The following is a 14,006-nucleotide window of genomic DNA, read 5'->3' on the forward strand; positions in this document are numbered from 1 at the left end:
AGCATTAAATTCCTAGATTTAGAAATTATGCAGAATGGCAATATAATCTCTTCCCAAACACATTTCAAAGAGGTAGACAGGAACAGCTACCTTCCAATAGGAAGTTGCCATCATAACAACTGGCTGTTCAATATACCAAAAGGGCAAATAATGCGAATAAGGCGGAACTGCACTGATGATCAAGTATTCAAAGTACAAGCAGAGACCCTGAGAGATAAATTCCTGGAAAAAGGCTATGATAATGAATTCATTAATAAAAAAATCATGGAAGTTGCGGAGATTGACCGAAAAACACTATTAGAGGACAAATCTAAACATATACCCAAAGATGATCTAGTACCAATCATCCTCGACTACAGTTCCCAATTCAAGGATGTGGAGAAAATAATTAGACGGAATTGGAACATCTTATTAGCAGATAGACAACTACAGCAGATACTTCCTTCAAAACCCAAATTCATATATAGGCGGGCTCCAACCATTCGGGACAAGGTAGTAAAAAATATCCCGGATCCCCCTAAAAACAACTTTTCATTTTTCTCTGGAAAAGGTTTTTTCCCTTGCAGACGATGCTATGCTTGTTTAAAAACTGGATGTCAGAATAAGAAAAGAAAGGAGTTTACATCTACAACTACTGGAAATACGCATGAGATAAAGGATTTTATAAGTTGCAACACTGAGGGAGCGGTCTACGTGCTGGAGTGTGACTGTGGTCTCCAATACGTGGGCCGCACAAAAAGACCCCTTAGAGTACGTCTGAAGGAACACGTACAGAACATTTCAAAAGAATTTGACAAGCATAATGTATCGAGACACTTTGCCTCTGCCCACAATAAAAATCAATCTCAGTTGAAATTTTGGGGCATAGAACCTTATGTTAAACATTGGCGTGGAGGCCATAAAGTTAGAACATTGAGCCAACTGGAATCGAAGTGGATTTTTATCTTAGACACTTTTGCACCTCAAGGGTTAAACATAGATTTTGACCTGAACTGTTTTATCAGTGATTTTTAATTTACATATGCCTACCATTCACTAGACTCCTCTCACTATATCTAGACATTGGTCTTAATTCTGCTTTTTATGAGCTTTACCTTTTATCTATTTTCTTTTTACTATTCAGGTTTTAAAAATATTTTATTTTTAAAAATATTTATAAGCAGGGACTGATTCAGACATACTTCTCTTATATTCATGTATGTGCACATTGACGTAAACATACATATACTCTCTTTCCCCATTTGTACTACATAGATTTTATATACATCTCCGTGCGTTTTATTTTTATATTTGTACATTTTTAAATTAGATTTTTCGTAATAGTTTTTCTTTTTTAATGCCTTTTTAATTATCATAAACTGTGATTTAAGCTATATATTTAATTAGATTTAAGGTGCTGAGCAGTCTCCTGGTGTCACTGCTCCTCTGACCTGGGCGTAATACAATTATGCTATGTAAACCTTCAATCTAATGCCTGCCGGTCTATTTCCGGCGACATAATTCACCAAAAATGGCCGCCACGGGACTTCCGGTTTCGGACCACAAGAAAATGGCCGCCGTAATGACTAACTTATAGCATAAAAAGACAATCCCTTTCTCTCTACTCATTTCCCTGAAGAAGTCACGTGACGGTGACGAATGCGCAAGGAAGGAAGTGAGAGAGACACTAGGAAGGACGCTGGGATGCACCGTTCGTTTGCTCTATATACTGCTGTATACATTTACTCCTTAATGTGAGTACCCTGTTGTTTCATTTAATAAATTGGATTCGTTCAAACTACTACACTATGGGTTATCATCTCCTTATTTTGTGAGGCACACTTACCCTAGGAACTGGAGCAAGCTATTCATCATTATCTGATTAAGGCTGTAACCTCACAGACGTGAGGTAAGGGCACATCCATTCATTCACTGGATAACAGGAAGGAAAAGTCACTACACCTGTATGCCTGCACGTGTCACTGGAGTTTGAAGCAAAGTGTTTTTTCTTTAGAACACAGCACGTTTACAATCTTGAATAGTTCATATTGATTATTAGCACTTTTATTCGTTTGATTTATTTATTTTTTCATCATTTTTTCACTTGCAATTGTTACGTTTTGGATTGCTGCTAGCATCATTTGCACTTAAACGCACTGCATGGAATACTTACTTTGTTTATATGCTTATTGGACTCATTGAGATTTGCTTTTTTTTCTTTTTTTTTTTTTTCACTCGGCATGTCACATGGGATTGTGCTTATGTGAATATCTGTAAATTGTATATATTTTTGGCTATATATTTTGGACTGTCACTCTATTTATTTTTTCCACTTGGCACATTATATTGCAGTTTTGCACAGCTTCTTTGATCTTTAGTATTTACGATTGATATTTTTAGCATCTACGATTGATATTTTCATTTTTTTAGCATTTATATATGATTGCTATTTTTATTGCTCATTTTAGTATATCACGCACTTTATTAATTTAAAAGGCACTATTGTACATTTAGTCACTATCCATACTTTTAATCTCTCACTACTATCTCCCTATCTACAGCTTCCTTGTTCCCTTGCTTATTTTCCCCCCTCCCCTCCTTTACTTTCCTGTATATTGCGCAACACTAAAATCTCCAAATTCATATTGTTTAGGGAGTAGGTCAAGCTCCTCTCCAGTGTTTGCAGCAATTTTTCATTTTCCTTGTTTGGTTGGTTGGCGCAGAGGTATTTTACACACCAAAATAATTACTAGCTGTGCAAACATAGTCCCACCACATGGCCAATGACATAACACATGTATGAGGTGAATCTGGGATCGACAACTACAAGCATTCTTTTTTTATATGTGAAATTGTTGTGACAATTCAGGACTGTGGAGCGCATGAAGGCAATGGAGGAGAGGGAAGGTCAGGGTAGGCAAAGAAGAGGGTGCAGGAGATGATCACCAGCAGCGTGACATACAGCAATGACACCTGCACCGTGATAAAGTGATCTGACACCAGCACCGTGATAGAGAGCACTGACATCAGCAGCGTGACATAAAGCACTAACACCAGCACCGTGATATACAGCACTGACACCAGTACCGTGATATAGAGCACTGACATCAGCAGCGTGACATACAGCAATGTCACCTGCACCGTGATAGAGTGATCTGACACCAGCACCGTGATAGAGAGCACTGACATCAGCAGCGTGAAATAAAGCACTAACACCAGCACCGTGATATACAGCACTGACAGCAGCACCGTGATAGAGAGCACTGACATCAGCAGCGTGATATACAGCACTGACACCTGCACCGTAAGCAGCCCCAGGAGGAAGTCAGCATAGCACAGGGATGGTGGGAGCCCCTCATAATGAGCATAGCACAGGGATGGTGGGAGCCCCTCATAATGAGCATAGCACAGGGATGGTGGGAGCCCCTCATAATATGCACAGCAGAGGTACAGCCCCAGGAGGAAGTCAGCACAGCACAGGGATGGTGGGAGCCCCTCATAATAAGCAGCCCCAGGAGGATGTCAGCATAGCACAGGGATGGTGGGATCCCCTCATAATAAGCAGCCCCAGGAGGAAGTCAGCACAGCACAGGGATGATGGGAGCCCCTCATAATAAGCATAGCACAGGGATGGTGGGAGCCCATCATAATATGCACAGCAGAGGTACAGCCCCAGGAGGAAGTCAGCACAGCACAGGGATGGTGGGAGCCCCTCATAATAAGCAGCCCCAGGAGGAAGTCAGCACAGCACGGGGATGGTGGGAGCCCCTCATAATAAGCAGCCCCAGTAGAAATATGACACCGCTCAACCTCTTCAAACAGGAGGGTACGGGCATATAGTACGGTGTGCTATTTTTGGACAAGGAAGTGAGCCAAATGAAGAAAGGTCTGTGTGCTCGATTAAAAAAATTGTCTATAGACTACTGGTCACATGTGTTGAATTCCTCCGAGATCCATGCCTCATTCACTTTTAGAAATGTGAGGTAGTTAACACTGTCGTGAGCTAGGCGAGTACGCTTATCGGTCACGATCCCCCCTGCTGCGCTGAAAGTCCTTTCGGACAGGACATTGGACAAGGGGCAAGCCAACAGTTCGATTGCAAATTGGGCAAGCTCTGGCCAGAGGTCAAGCCTGCCCACCCAGTAGTCCAGGGGTTCATCACTCCTCAGAGCGTCCACATCGGGCATTAATGTAGTCGGACACCTGACGGTCTAGGCGTTCCCTGATGCTGGATCCGGATGGCACCTGTCGATGGGTCGGCTGAAAGAATGACCTCATATCCGAAGTCACCAACACATCTTCAAACCGCCCTCTTCTTGCAGGCGCTGTTGGATTGGTACCCGCAACTCCTTCTCTGGGAGTGGGAATTGCTCCTCTGCCAGTGCACGCAAAAGCAGAATGCAGCATTTCTCGAAGCAAGGCCTGGAAGTGCTCCATTCTGACAGCCCTCTGTGACGGCAGTAACATTTCCGCCATTTTGTGTTTGTACCGGGGGTCTAAGTACGTTGCCACACAGTACTGGTCCTTGACCCTAATGCTTTTTATACGGGGGTCCCTATTAAAACACTGGAGCATGAAGGCCCCCATTTGCACTAAACTGGAAGCGGTGTGGTGGCCTGGCTCCTGCTCATCATCCAGGATAATGTCGTCCTCTTCATTCTCCTCTCCCCATCCACGCACAACAACAGGGATCCCAGAAAAGTTTAAAGCATGCTCTTCTTGCTCCTCCTCATCCGCCCCGGCACCATCCTCCTCTGACTCCTCTTCAGACTCCTGTTGTTCACTTGTCTCAGATAGAGTAGCCCCCCCTGGGAATTCATCCAACATTGTGACTTCCTCATCTTCCCGCTCCTCCACAGCTTGATCAATGACACGATGCAATGCACGTTCCATAAAGAAGGCATAAGGTACCATGTCACTGATGGTGCCATGGCTGCGACTGACCAGTTTGGTGATCTCCTCAAATGGCTGCAGAAGTCTGCATGCGTCGCGCATGAGCAGCCACTGGCGCGGCGAAAAAAAACCCAGCTCCCCAGAACCTGTTCTGCCACAGAGTTCCTACAGGTAGACGTTAACTGCTTCTGCTGGAGCAGCCTATCAAGCATATAGAAGGTTGAGTTCCATCACGTCGGGCAATCGCAAATAAGACGTCTGACCGGCAGATTGTGTCGCCGCCGAATGTCAGCAAGGCGAGCCATGGCCGTGTAAGATCTTCTGAAATGGGCCGAGATTTTCCATGCTTGCCGCAAGATGTCCTGGACCCCAGGGTATTTGACAACGAATCAATGCACGACCAAGTTTAAGACGTGTGCCATGCATGGCACGTGCGTGATTTTGCCCTGTTTCAATGCGCTAAGCAGATTGACACCGTTGTCACACACCACTTTACCAACTGTCAAATTGAGATTGAGTGTTAGCCACTGATCTGCCTGTGAACGCAAAGCTGAAAGGAGTGCTGGGCCAGTGTGGCTCTTGGCTTCCAGGCACAACAGACGCAGCACAGCATGGCAACATCTCACCTGGCATGTCGAATAGGTTCTGGGGAGCTTGGGCGGCGCAGCGGAAGAGACGCTAGCAGCGGAAAAGGAGGAGTCAGCTGAGGAGGAGAGGGAGGAGGCTGGAGTAGGAGGAGGAGGAGAAGAAGAGCCAGGCCTGCATGCAATCCGTGGCGGTAAAACCAAATCTACACGGGTGCCACGGGTTACATCATTGACGGCCGTCAGAAGGTTCACCCAGTGGGCAGTAAAAGTGATATACCTTCCCTGCCCGTGTTTGCTAAACCACCTGTCTGTGGTCAGATGTATCTTGGCACCGACACCGTGTGCCAGAGATACATTCACTTGCCGCTGAACATGGCCATATAGCTCTGGGATGCCCTTCTGTGAGAAATACTTCCTTCCTGGGACCTTCCATTGTGGTGTTCCAATGGCCACAAATTTTCGAAAGGCCTCAGAGTCCACCAGTTTATATGGCAGTAGTTGGCGGGCTATCAGTTCTGACAAGCCAGCCGTCAACCGTTGGGCAAGAGGGTTATCCGGCGTCATCATTTTTTTACACTAGAACATTAGGCCCACGGAAGCCTGCCTTTTTGCAGAAAAACGTGAGCTTGGCGTGATGGAAGGTGGAGTGGAGGACAATTGTGAGGAGAGAGGAGAAGGAGAAGTAGAAGACGAGGCTGGACGGTAAGAGCCTGGAGTGTGGCTTTGTGTGTTCCATTGCTCCCACTGGGCTCAGTGATGGCTGCTCATGTGCCTTCTTAAGGCGGTCGTCCTTAGGTGAGTGTTGGGCTTACCGCGACTAATGCGTTGACTGCAAAGATTGCAGATGGCAACGCTATTGTCAGCAGCGGACACGTTAAAAAAAGCCCACACTGCGGAGCCATGTGCCGGTGTCCTTGGAGCGCCAGATGTGACCGTACATGGTCGATGACTCGCTCCTGATACATTTGCAGTCTGCTCTGTCCCTCCTGTGCAATGTAAGTTATTCCTGCTTCTCCTCCCTATCTGCTGGTCCATATCTCCCTCTGAACTCCCCTCCTCTTCCTCTCTTGTGGGCACCCACGTGACATCACTAGACACGTCATCATCGATGTCACCTTCCCCACCGCTATAAGTAGAGATCTCAGAGTAGGCAGCAACACCGGGGACCAACCTCCTCCTTGGTCTGATCTGGGTACTGTCGTCAGACTGCTGAGTAGCGGTTGTTGCTACCTCCTCTTCCTGATCCAATACCAAGAGTGGCTGCGCATCAGAAATGTCTTGATATGGATCGGAAAATAATTCCTGTGACTCAAGCGGAAGGTATGTGGTGGTGGTGGTGTTGTTGGTGGTAGTGTCTTTGGGGGTGCACATAGCAAAGAGTGAAGAAGAGGGTGCAGATCGAGAGGATGAGGGGGGTGCAGAAGAGTAAGGCTTAGTGAGCCACTCAACCAAGTCTGGTGTGTCCTTTAAATGAATTGAGCGCACCTTCTGCAACTTCCCACTTTGGCTCAAGCCTGTTGCTCCTGCCCTACCCCTACCACCCCTGCAGAAGGGCCTGCCTCTTCCTCTGCCTGTCATTTTTTAAATGACCCTGTGACAAAACTCTCAGTCCCTATACTGATAAAGGACTGCTGCAGTATAGGGCAGCAGTCAGCAGTAGTGCACCTCAACCCTATGTATTGTGGACCTATACCAGTCCTTAAGGAATAGCAGACTGTACCTCACTCAACCCTATGTACTGTAGCACCCTAGACCTTACCAGTCCTTATAAGGACCTTTGTGGAACAAGTAGGTTGTGAATGATTAGCAGACTGTACCTCAGTCCCTATACTGATAAAGGACTGCTGCAGTATAGGGCAGCAGTCAGCAGTAGTGCACCTCAACCCTATGTATTGTGGACCTATACCAGTCCTTAAGGAATAGCAGACTGTACCTCACTCAACCCTATGTACTGTAGCACCCTAGACCTTACCAGTCCTTATAAGGACCTTTGTGGAACAAGTAGGTTGTGAATGATTAGCAGACTGTACCTCAGCCCCTATACTCATAAAGGACTGCTGCAGTATAGGGCAGCAGTCAGCAGTAGTGCACCTCAACCCTATGTATTGTGGACCTATACCAGTCCTTAAGGAATAGCAGACTGTACCTCACTCAACCCTATGTACTGTAGCACCCTAGACCTTACCAGTCCTTATAAGGACCTTTGTGGAACAAGTAGGTTGTGAATGATTAGCAGACTGTACCTCAATCCCTATACTGATAAAGGACTACTGCAGCAAAAGGGCAGCAGTCAAGTATAATATTATTTCTATATTTGGAAGAAAGAATATTATACGTGTACAAGCCTATTACCATACCAGTCCTGAAAAGAACCTTTGTGGACCTAATAGTAACAGCTACTGATTAAACTGACTGTCCCTCACTGCCTCACACACAGCTTCCTGCCTGTCCCTATTTAAACTGACAAAACAGAGGCTGCTGGAACAATAACTTGAATAGCACTTTTGTGGACCTAATAGTAACAGCTAATGATTAAACTGCCTGTCCCTGCAGCACACAGCGTACTGTTCCTCTCTCTACACTGACAAGAGAAAGGCTGCTTCAACAATCAGTAGCACAGCAGTGCCTCAAACCTATATCCTGTACCAGTCCTGAAAAGAACTTTTGTGGACCAAATAGCTAGCGATTTGGGTCACTGCAATCTCTCCCTGCTCCACACAGCAACCTCTCCTTATAGTGACAGAAGAAAGAATGTAAAATGGCTGCCGGATCAGGTCTTTATAAGTTAGGGGGAATGTCCAAGTGTCCATGTGCTGTAATGTCTCAATTGGCTGTCCTGTACCCCATGATGGATGTGTCATCATAGGTCAAAATTCTTTTACACAGTAAACACGGAAGTCCGCCGGGCGAACGGCGGCAATAGTCCGCCGATTGGGCGGATGGCTAACAGCCGAAATTCGCCGCGAAAAGACTGCCGGGCGAACCGCTCGGCCATCCCTAATCACTGAACCAAACCTCTTTTGGGAAGCTGGCAAAGCTTTCCTGTAGGGGAAAATCATCTCCTATACCACCCAGTTTAAAAAATAGGCCAGACAACAATACAGGCTAAACATGTGCAGAGTGAAATATTTTGTTTCGGAATTTAGTTTTCGTCTGAAAAATACATTTATTTAGTTACTCCCGAAATTTGTTTTTATTTATTTTGTTTTTCGTTCAAAAATTGCATTCGTCCGAAAATCCACATGAATTACGGTCGAATCTGTCTTTGAAGGCTTATGGTGTCTGTCGAATGTATAAAGATTTGACGGAGCTAGTATATAGCATTCTTCGTGTGAACTTTAGAACCCTATTAAAGTCTATGGGACTCCACCGTTCAAAATCTGCTAATCGGCTAATTTTTAAGGCTAATATGCAAGTCATTGTCCTAAAAAGTGTCTAGGGACCTGGGTCCTGCCTCAGGGGACATGTATCAATGCAAAAAAAGTTTTAAAAACGGCCGTTTTTTCGGGAGCAGTGATTTGATAATAATAATAATAATAATGATTAAAGTGAAACAATAAAAGTGTAATATTATCTTTAAATTTCGTACCTGAGGGGTGTCTATAGTATGCCTGTAATGGGGCACATGTTTCCTGTGCTTAGAACTGTCCCTGCACAAAGTGTCATTTCTGCAGGCAAAAAAGTCTTTTAACCACTTAAGCCTCGGACCAATTTGTAGCCAAAGGACCAGGCCCCTTTTTGCGACTCGGCACTGCATCTCTTTAACTGACAATTGAGTGGTCGTGCGACGTGGCTCCCAAACAAAATTGGCGTCCTTATTTCCCCACAAATAGAGCTTTCTTTTGGTGGTATTTGATCACCTCTGCGGTTTTTATTTTTTGCGCTATAAACAAAAATAGAGCGGCAATTTTGAAAAAAATTCTATATTTTTTACTTTTTGCTATAATAAATATCCCCCAAAAATATATAAAAAAACATTTTTTTTCCTCAGTTTATGCCGATACGTATTCTTCTACATATTTTTGGTAAAAAAAAATCGCAATTAGCGATTATTGATTGGTTTGCGCAAAAGTTATAGCGTTTACAAAATAGGGGATAGTTTTATTTATTTTTTTCTTAATATTTTTTTTTTCACTAGTAATGGCGGCGATCAGCGATTTTTATTGTGACTGCGACATTATGGTGGACACATCGGACATTTTTGACACATTTTTGGGACCTTTGTCAGATATACAGAAATCAATGCTATTTAAATGCATTGATTCCTGTGTAAATGACACTGGCAGTGAAGGAGTTAACCACTAGGGGGCAGTGTAGTGTTATGTATGACGTTATGTGTTTTTTTTTATCGTAGGGGGCGTGGCCTGGCATTTGATGTCACTGAACGTCCCTCCCTATAAAAGGGAAGAGACGATCGTGACAGCCACACAGGGAAGCACAGGGAGAGGTTTGTTTACACAGACCTCTCCTCGTTCTTCAGCTCTGTGACCCGATCGTGGGACACCAGCAGCGATCGGGTCTGCTGGTCCCGCGACCACGGTCACGGAGCACAGGACCGGGTCAGGAGCACGGCGCCGGCGGCGCGCTCCCGACCCACAGCTGAGCACTTAAAGAATCACGTACCGCTACGTGATTGTGCCCAGCCGTGCCATTCTGCCGACGTATATCGGCGTGAGATGGTCCTTAAGTGGTTAAAATCAATCGCAGCTATAATGAATTGTTGGCTCCCGTAATACAGAGAACACGCATTGAAAGTCATTGATAAAAAAATAAATAAATACATTTAAAAAAAAAAAGTGTGGGGTTCCCCCAAATTCAATTACCAGGCCCTTCAGGTCTGGTATGGATATTAAGGGGAGCCCTGCATCAAATAAAAAAAAAAATTGACGTGGGGTTCCCCCTAAATATCCATACCAGACACTTCAGGTCTGGTATGGATATTATGGGGAACTCCGCGTCAAATTTAAAAATAAAATTGACGTGGAGGTCCCCCTAAAAATCCATACCAGAAACTTTATCCGAGCACGCAACCTGGCAGGCCGCAGGAAAAGAGGGGGGATGAGAGAGCGCCCCCCCTCCTGAATCATACCAGGCCACATGCCCTCAACATTGGGAGGATGCTTTGGGGTCCCCCCCAAAGCACCATGTCTCCATGTTGATGGGGACAAGGGCCTCATCCCCACAACCCTGGCCGGTGGTTGTGGGGGTCTGCGGGCGGGGGGCTTATCAGAATCTGAAACCCCCTGTTTGAAATGGTAAGGGGGTACAAAAGTAGCCCTACCATTTCACAAAGAAAGTGTAAAACATAGTTAAATAAGACAAACACACTTTTGAAAAATTCCTTTATTAAAAATAAAAAAAATAAAAAAAAGATTCCAGCGGTGCTAATCCACTCTTGCTATCCAGCGATGGATGATCATCTCTCCAACAATGGCTGATCTGTTCCAGCGCAGCGAATCCATCCATCTTCTGTCTCCACGGAGGAGACACTGTGGAATCCCGGCGGCCTGACGTTTCTTATATGCGGAGGGCGGGGCCACCCATCACGCAGGTGATGTGGCAAGTGGACAATACACAACTTGTGGCAGGTGACGTGGCAAATTGACGATGACATACAGCATATTTACTTGCTTTGCGATCGAAATATAATTTAATAGAATAAAATAGAAAGAATATAAAACCATCTTCTGAAATTCAAATTTCAAATAGAATAAATTTGAATTTCGAATAGTATGAATTCAAATTTTTTAATTAATTAATTTTAAATTTGGATAGAAAAGATTATAATAAAATAGAAAATAGACTAGAAAAACGATAGAATAGAACAGAGTAGAATATATTATATTTTATTCTGTTCTGTTCTATTGTTTTTCTAGTCTATTCTTTTATATTCTATTAAAATCTTTTCTATTAAAATCGAAATCATTATATACTAAATTCGAATTTCGAAATATGGTGGTTTTATAATATATATATATATATATATATATATATATATATATATATATATATATATATATATTATTATTATTATTTTTTTCGACATTCGAATTTTGTATAGAATGAATTCGAATTTTTAGAAAAGATTAGAATGGAAATAGAGAATAGACTAGAAAAACAATAGAACAGAATAGAATATAGATACTATCTATTTCATTTCTAATTTCTTTTGCAGATTACTATTTGTTTCCATAAGATCTCCTGCAGACTATTAGTATCTATTTTGTTTTCTCACCAGATCTCCTGCAGACTATTAGCATCCCCAGTGACCCCAGATATGGGCAATATGCCAAGTACTTTTCTGCAGCAGAGAATGACATTTTGCGACCCGAATTTGGGGCCACATATCTCGGGGTCACTTATAGCTAAAAACACCAAATTTGGTATGCAAACACAATAGAACTAGTACTACAACATCTCCAAATTTGGGGTTTCTAGCACCAAGTGACCCTGAGATACCTAAATTTGGGTCGCAAAATATTTTAGAATCCGGCTGAAATAGTTTCGAATGCGGTTGAAATCATTTCGAATCATGTTGAAATCATTTCGAATTTGGTAGAAATATTTTTGAATTTGGTTGAAATATTTTCGAATGCAACCGATTTTTCGAATTCGGTAGAAAACAAAACGAAATCCAAAAACGAATTTAACGAATTTAACAAATATAACTAAACAAAATTAATTTATTAACAAATTAAAACGAAACTAAACTAAACAAATTTTTTCCTTTTGCACATGTCTATCAGCCACTCTGAACATTCGTGGGGTTTTGATGGCTCTAGAATACGCTAAAACATACCCTGACCAAGACGTCGCTATTATGTCACTTGATGCTGAAAAAGCCTTCGACAACATGAGTTTGTACTGGCTTTTCAGAGTAATGGAGCAATTTGGCTTTTCAGGTCCATTTATGAGATTTTTATGCAAATGTATGCTTCACCAACTACACGCCTTGTCACCCTTGACTTTGTCTCTGACATGATCCCCTTAGCAAAGGGAAGGAGGCAGGGATGCCACCTATCCCCTTTGCTGTTCAACATTGCCATTGAGCCCCTATCTAGAATACTCAATTCCCCTAACGGCATTAGTGGTATCAACTTAGCTAACCAAATTCTCCATTACGCTCTGTTCGCAGACGACATACTGCTATCCTCTACCAACCCCCTATCCGACTTCGACAGACTCCAAAAACTTTTTGCGGCCTTTCGACTATACTCTGGCTTTCAAAAACATTTTGACAAAAGAGAAATTATAGCACTCCATCCATGCTTGTCTATTAAATGGAGGTATCTATCACCGCTTGCCCTGGCAACTCAACACATCACATACCTGGGTATTCGTATAGGACGTGAGCCATCTTCTCTAGATCTACTCAACTATCCCCCCTTAATAACCAAAATTGTGAAGGAGTTGGAAGTTTGAATGGCCCTCCCTCTCTCGCTCTTTGGGAGATGCCACCTTTTTAAAATGGTGTCATTTGCGTGCCTGCTGTATCCAATACAGACCATACCTATTTTACTGAGACACTCTGATGTACAAAAAATCCACAGAGTGTTAACTGACTTTCTATGGTCTTGCAAAAAAACACGCATTGCGCTACAAAAATTATGTCTACCAAAGGGGGAAGCCGGGGCAGGACTACCCAATATATGTTTTTATGACCTCTCATGCCTACTTAGACAGGGCCTAGATTGGCTGGCTGGAAAGTCTAAATGCTCCAATACTGTACTCGAAGATGCTATGGCCTCCCCATATGCCCTTTCAGCCATCCTTCACTCTAATCCTAACACTATGCCACCTCACCTCTAGTCAAGAGTACTCTTCAGGGATACAGTCATCACCTGGAGAGAGGTCCGGAAATTACTGGGACTACCATCTAGTATCTCACGCCACCTACCAATCCAAGGGAACCCTATGTTTCTCCCATCCACTCTGCTCAAAGCTTTTAGTCAGTGGCAAGCAAAAGGCATAAGGAGAATAAACTCCATGTACCATGACAAACCCGGTCAATTTAAACCTTTTCAAACCTTGCTGCGGGAATTCTCATTGCCACTGACACATATCTTTTTTTAAGATCAACTCACCGACTATCTAAGGTCTTGCTGTGGACCTAAGTCCAATCCCCTTCAAATGTCCTTCATTGACACTGTACTTCAGAGGGATGACTATTCCATCTCCAGTATCTACTCCTACCTCATCCAACACCAATCACAAAAATACCATCTCAAACCATTCCCAAAATTGTCTAACATAATAGATGACAACGATCTTTCAGAAAAAATCCTTGAGGGATACAGACATGTCCTCAAACTTACTGCCTCAGAAACATGGCGTGAAACACAATTTAAGAACATGCACAGGGCTTACTACCCATTCCGCTTCAACAAGGCAGACCCAACACAAGCACAGTGCCTCCGGTGTTCCCTACCTCACCCCACACTGTTACACTGTCTCTGGGAATGCACGGCTATCTCTACCTACTGGAATTCTGTGATGGCCTTCATCAGCAAAATCAATAAAACACAGATACCGAAAGACTGTCTTCTA

Source organism: Lithobates pipiens, unplaced genomic scaffold (genome assembly GCF_037356315.1).
Source record: "Lithobates pipiens isolate NorthernLeopardFrog02 unplaced genomic scaffold, aLitPip1_a1.2 Scaffold_10, whole genome shotgun sequence".
Lineage (NCBI taxonomy): Eukaryota > Metazoa > Chordata > Amphibia > Anura > Ranidae > Lithobates > Lithobates pipiens.